At 45.2% G+C, this 7,028-nt stretch overlaps 1 long non-coding RNA gene across 1 annotated transcript; it reads left to right on the top strand.

The window, feature by feature from the left end:
• The first annotated feature begins 4,833 nt into the window (after nucleotides 1-4,833).
• LOC123154678 (uncharacterized) lies at nucleotides 4,834-6,768 on the top strand. The gene is made up of 3 exons (XR_006476988.1): nucleotides 4,834-5,508; nucleotides 5,642-5,982; nucleotides 6,553-6,768. It is a non-coding gene; the product is annotated as an uncharacterized lncRNA (long non-coding RNA).
• Nucleotides 6,769-7,028: the final 260 nt, after the last annotated feature.

Here is a 7,028-nt window from a genome sequence, read left to right as displayed (position 1 = left end):
GGGTAAGACGCATCTGATACGCCTCCAACGTATCTATAAATCTTAATGTTAAATGCCATTATATTATCACTTCTTATGCTTTTTATATTATTTTATATTATTTTTCTGGACTAACTTATTGATTTAGTGCCCGATATCAGTTTCCGTTTTTTGTGCATGTTTTTGGTTTTGCGGGATAACCAGATCTAGGAAGGTCCAGAGATGATGAAATTTTACGACAATTTTTTATGGAAAATAAGAGATCCTAGAAGCTTCGGGAGAGAACTAGAAGATGGGCGTGGCCCGACAAGCCCAGGGGCGTGACCTACTCCCTAGTCATGCTTGGCGGGCTTGTGGGGCCCCTACTACTCCATTGTGGGGCCCCTACTACTCCATTTGACCTAATTCTTAGCCTATAAATTCCCAATATTCCTAAAACCCTCAGAGAGACGGCCGAAACAATTTTATCACCGTCACAAGCCTCTGTTCTGAAGCTATCCCATCTAAAGCCACGTTTCGGAGCTACGGATCCATAATAGTAGTTAGATGGCTTCTTCTCTCTCTTTTGGATCTTCAATACGATCCTCTGAGATTAGTTCGATGTAATTCTTGTGGTGTGTTTGTTGGGATCCGATGATTTGTGAATTTGTGATCAGATTGTTCACTGAATATAATTGAATCATTTGAAGTTTCTTTGATGTATGATTAAGTAGCTATGTATGCTTTCCGAGTAATTCGTCTTCTCTAGTAAGATAGATGGGTACTTCCTCTGAGGGAGTAGTGCATAATAGTGGGTTAAACCTCACGGTGATCTTGCCCAGTGACAAAAAGGGGCAAAGGCATGTGACGTGTTGTTGCTACTAAGGATAAAATGACGGGGATTGATCTTACTGCTAGGTTTCTTTCCGTCTACATCATGGCATCTTGCTTATTGTGTTACTCTTTCTGTTGCAAACTTAATACTTTCATATGCATGCTAGATAGCGCTCCTGAGGTGGAGTATAGTAGTAGATGTAGTTGGATTACAATATACTTGTCACGGACGTGATGCCTATACAAAATTATGTCATGAATAATCATAGTTATGGATACTGCTCATCTATCAAATGCCCAACCATAATTTGTTTACGATGCCACTACTTACTTTCGAGAGAGAAATCACTAGTGAACCTATGGCCCTGGGTGTATTCTCTATTATTACTAGAAAAATGCCCCGTGCATTGCTACGTGAGTTTGTATGAAATAAAAATTGGGCTGAACTAATCAACCCAGATAGTGTCTTTACAATTTCTCCTGTAGCAAAAGATGAATGCATGCATCACTTTCTTAGGCATCACCATACATCCATCAGTTTTTTATTGATTAAAACACTCCTTAGGCATCATTTTCTACACACTGCATGCATGCATTGGTTGCTTCTAATGGGTAAATCCAATGGCTATTGTAGTCTGATCGAGTATATCCAACGGCTAAATTAATTTAGGTGATGTGGCTCAAGGAGAAGCAAGAGAATTCCTAGTAGTGGGGGCTAACTATTTAGATATAGTAGATTTGCATTGCTCTATTGTTCTCTTTACTATTTCGTCGTTTGCCATATCACTGTCTATCACTATTTGCTTTTAACCTTGCAACTAGCGAGACGAGGGGATGTGCCGTCAAAAAAAGCAAGATGAGGGGATGGGCAACCCCTTGCCATGTTGGGTGCAAGCATTTTATTTTGTTTGTGTGCGGGTGTTGTTTATCTTGTAGACTCCTATTGGTTTGATTAAACGTTTGTTCTTAACTACTTTTACTTTCTGTTACTGTGCTACATCATCCTTCCTCTTCGGAGAAATCCAACTGCTCCTATGAGAGTAGCAGCATCTGAAGAAGCTGATGACACTTCTCAACACGTCTCAAACGTGTATATATTTTATTATTATTAAATGCTATTATGTTATTATTTTTGTATACTTTTCATATCAATTCATATTATTTTTATGGACTAACCTATTAATTAGTATCTAGTGCCATTTCCTGTTTTCTGCTTGTTTTTTGGTTCCGTGGGAAATCAATATCTATGGAGGTGTCCATTGTCAGTTCCTGTTTTTCCGATTTAACAAAAAAAATCGGGGAACAAGAAACATTGGAAACTTCGGGAGATGTCGAGACGAGACACGGGGCAACCACATGGACGCGTGGCACATCCAGGGAGTGGGCGCGCGACCTGTCCATGTGGGGGCCACGTGAACCATCTTAACCTGATTCTACCGCCATAAATCACTATAAATATCGAAACCATTTGTCGTGCCTGGAGAAAATTTTATCGCTGTCGCAAGCCTCTGTTCCGAAAAGATCCCATCTGAAGTCCAGTTATGGAGTTCTTCCGGGAGGGAAAACCATTGTGGGAGGCCTCTTCATCAACCTTGCTGCCTCCATGACCATGTGAGTAGTTCCTTCAGGACCTACGGGTCCATAGTAGTAGCTAGATGACACGCGCTCACTTTTTGGATCTTCAATACCATGTGTACCCTTCTCTCTTGTGTGATTGAGATCAATCTGATGTAATTCTATGGTGTGTTTGTTAGGACATCATGAATTGTGAGTTTATGATCGGATTGTTAATTGAATCTATTTGAATCTTTTGAAGTTTCTTTGCTGGCATGTAAGCGTCATTAGCGCTGATAAGACTACGAGGCTGACCCATCCACATTCATCGTCGACCTCACCTCCACAGGCGACAATCAGGATGTAGACTCCGGCGAGGATGAGTAGGACATGGGAGATGGCGACGCCTTGTGTCCCATGTGGCGAGTCCGTGTCTCATGTACTACTCTTTCTCGCCGGTGACCGCACCTTCACTCCGCGGGATTCACAGCCGTCAGACATGGACTCCGAATGAAATAACAAAGGCGTTGAGGGCGGACGCTAGCAAGGATTTAGGGGCTGTTTGGTTGGAAGCCTGGGCACCGTGCCTGAGAAAAAATGGTCAGGCAAGTCCAGTATAAATGTGTTTGGTTCCCACCCTCACCTGGCACCTTATTTTCTACTCCCTCCGTCCGGAAATACTTGTCATCAAAATGGATAAAAGGGGTTGTATCTAGATGTATTTTAGTTTTAGATACATCTCTTTTTATCCATTTTAATGACAAGTATTCTCGGACGGAGGGAGTATTGTTTAAGTAATATTGATGGATCTTGATCAGTGCCAGGCAGCACATGCAGCAAGTCAGGCGCAGGAAAAAGGATGTCTGAGCCAGGCTAAGCATAGTGCCTAGGCTAAGGGAAACGATTGGGCGCGGTGCGCCGGCCGAACTTTGGGCCGGTCGCGTCCACGCGTGCTTCGCCCCAGCCAGCCACCAGGCGACACGTAGACACGGGGGCCACCAAACGTTATCCTCTCTACTTTCTTCAACCTCGCGCGGATCTCGCCCCACAACGCATGCATCTCTCGCCTCCCCCAATGCAGCACGTGAGCAGCTCGCCGTCGGCCATGGATGAGCTTGGAAGATCGAAGTCCCCGTCGGCCATGGTTGCAGCCCCGCTCGTGTTCCCACCTCCCCCTTCTTCCTTCTTCCTCACTTCCTTTCTCCTCCTCCTCTCTTTTCCCCTTTTTTTGCTGCAACCGGCGGCAGGCAAAACGTCGTGGAGGGGACCGAGGTGCCCCATGCTACGACCATGGCGACCGGGGGGAGCTGCAACCGCGGCATCGGGGAGAGTTGCGAACAATGTTTCCCCATGCTACAACCGTGGACGCAAAAAGCTACATCCAGTAGATAAAAAAGCTTCAACCAAACAATGGAACAGAGGAAAAGTTACAACCGTTTTGACAAAAGCTTCGACCCGCAGATGAAAAAGCTTCAACCAGAGATTAAGAAATCTTCAGCCGAGGGGATTTTTTCGCAACCAAAATGTTGGACACAGAAAAAGCTGCAACCCTTATAAAAAAAGCTTCAACCCTAGGTGAAAAAAGCTTCGATCGACATGGCAGAAGTTTTAATGTGCAAAAAAAGTTTCAACCGGCATAGAGAAAAGCTGCAACCGATGATAGAAAAAGCTTCAACCCGACTCGCCAATGGTGGCAAGCGGCGACGTTGAGAGCTGCACGGCGACACAACAACGCAGCGACGACGGCGGCTGATAGGTGCTGCAACGACAGAGGGGCTTCGGCGTGCTTCAAGGCGGCGGCGTTTTTTGCTACAAGGGGCAACGACTTCCTGCCGGGGAACGCGGGGGCGTGCTGCAACGGCGACCGGCGGCGACGGGGACGAAGAGCACATTCAGCAGCATGGGACTGCGAGGGGGGAGAGGTACAGGTGAGGGGAGGAGGGGTGGCCCGCGGCAGGAGGCGGCCGGGGTGAGCGCGCGCGGAAGAAGAAGAAGAAGAGAGAAGTCAACGCGGAGGAGAGGAGACAGATCTGACGGCTCTGGTTGACTGCATCGGGCGGCTGGGCTGTGACCGGCCAAAACTGTTCGGCCGGCGCGCCGGCGCCTAGCATCGCCCCTAGGCTAACCGCTGCATTTTCTTCTATATTTTATGACTAGGCCAGGCTAATTAAGGACAGTAAAACTGGTTTATCAAAAAAAAGGACAGTAAAACTGGGCACCATCCCAGCCCTCTCACGTATTCAACATCTTGACCGTTCGTTTTCATGTGCTGGCCGTTCCTGGCCATTTGATCTTCCTTAGTGGGATGTTTTCCGCTAGATGGCTAATCTGTCCGAGGGGCAGCTACTCCGGTAGCTTTTTTGGACCCGTGTGGTTAATTGGGCCCATTTTCGTGCTCAGCCCAACACAGCAAACGACCCTCTCCGAGACAGAGCTCCCGTCTCCGTATCCGTAAAAAAAAACAAATCGTTTGAGAGAGGAACGAATTTGGGGAGGCTGATACATAGTGGATGCGGCGGGCGCTCGATACAGGCGAGGCGGGCGGGTGGCCAGCGAATGGATCCAGCCACGCGCGAGGGAATCGGGGGCCGGTCGATCCAGCCGTCGGGCGATCCACGAGGGAGGTAGGAAGAGGAGTAATGGTGCCTCATCTTTCGGAAACTGCTCCACTCAGATTTCAAACACACAATTACACTTCAGTTTCTAAGCACACATAGAAAGAGATTGATGAGGATGCAGTGCACGGAGCAGCCGTTTCTACAGAACATTAATGCATTATTAATGGAGTAGGGGTGTGCCACACGACGGATGGTGGAGGTCAGGTACCTACATATGCTCTGTCTGGTCACCCAGGTTCTTCTCCCTTCTTCCTCCAGCAGTACCACAGTAGCATCTACAGCTATGCTTCTCCACTATATCGTTCCTCATCTTCAATTTTGATGCAGATTTCACTTCCCCAATACAATCCCTTCACACTCAATATATGTACTCTGATCGGGCTCCTGCTGTTGCTGATTTCCGCTTTTAATTTGTTGCAGTTATTGTCGCCCAAGTGTTCGGGACTGGTTCTGCCTTATTGGTTCAACAAATTTATGTAGGGTGTTTCTAGGGTTATTTTTGTTCCTACATTCTGAAACTGAGGATCCCAATCGCTGCTGGAAGGTTAGTTTAGTGGAATGTCATATTTTATTCCATATTCAATGTGTTCATATGATTACTTACTTTCCATTCTTATCTGTTCGTAAATATCATGACATGCTACTGACCACTATTATTTTTGCTATATATGCATCAGGTTGTTTAGGACGGCAGATCCTTACACGCAAGCATAATGTTGTTCTACACACTCTTAGTTTGTTCTTATATGATAAAATGACATATCTAATGTCTAGAGTTCTTGCAAAGAAGAAAGCATTATTGAATGTTTGGTGCTCCCAGTGTGTGCCTGATTGTAGGGGTACATTACAGTTTCACTGCATAAGACATGGAGATGGGGGATGTGGTTTCGCCTATTGTGCCTCGGCGCCAACTCGGCTTTAGGCGCCAGCAGTGCGAGCACCACGAAATGACCACCATTGAAGGCAGCTGGAGAAAGAATCTACACCGTGGACGTCCTTTTCCTTTTCTCCAATCGAGGTATGATGCCACCGTAAATCTTAAGTTCGTAGATTGGTTGTTGAGGATTGCGTCCACCATTCCTCCTGTGGAGATTTCTCAGCCCGTGTCACTAAATCAGCTGCTTTTGACCATAAGTTTGTGCCTAGATCCATTGAGGACTTTTTGTTTTCTTTTGTTCGATAGTTGTTTAGATACAAGATTCCGCCCAGATTGGTCGAAGAGGCTTCAACTCCTATTAGTAAATCAAATGTGATTTAGGGAGAAACCTTAGTAGAGGCAGCACTCGATTCTTGTCAACAATACACACCCCTATAACAAATTTTACACCCTGCTCGTAAAGACTACCAATACACCTAGGAGCTCTATCTAGATGCTTATTACTGAAATATGATTGCTTTTGTTGCCAAGAAATCTATCAAAAAAGTTTCATATACAAGTAGTGCTTTCTGAAATTCAATTCATCTTGTTCTTTCTTTGTGCTTTTTTGTATATCCAGCCATCCAGTGACATGTTGTGTAGAGGGAGAGAAATTTTTATCATCTTTCATCCACGAAGAACTGAGATGGTTTTTCTTATCTTTGTTTACAGAGAGCCACTGCAGTTCCCAAAGTGGTCTGTCTTCACAACATCGACCAGGAAAGGAGTCTCCAGTTTAGTCTTCTTTGGTTACTTCAGATTGTACCATAATTAAACGGCTTCTGGCATTCCAGTTAACTAAAAGTCTCTTCCTTTTGCACTCTATCTACACCTTCTCCTTTGGGGTTATTGGAATTATTTTCAGTATGATTGAATTGGTTGTTCCAAGTGTACAATGTATGTTGGTGATAGGTTTATAACTGATTCTTTATTTTTTACAAGCTTGAGGAGAAAGAACAAGGACATAGCTTTTTGTTTACAAAGCCTGGCCAGCCTGACAACTTTAGTTGAATGATCTGATCCCGAAGCAAGCTTTCTGGGTTTAAGGCCAACTAAATATTCGACTCAAGTACCCCTCTTCCTATTTAGTTTAGGGGTTAAGGCCAGAACTGACTTGATAAGCTCTTCTGCTCACCACACACTGACCC

Source organism: Triticum aestivum, chromosome 7A (assembly GCF_018294505.1).
Source record: "Triticum aestivum cultivar Chinese Spring chromosome 7A, IWGSC CS RefSeq v2.1, whole genome shotgun sequence".
Taxonomy (NCBI): Eukaryota; Viridiplantae; Streptophyta; class Magnoliopsida; order Poales; family Poaceae; genus Triticum; species Triticum aestivum.
Note: the sequence above shows the minus strand (reverse complement) of the source record. Positions and strands in the feature narration are given on the sequence as shown.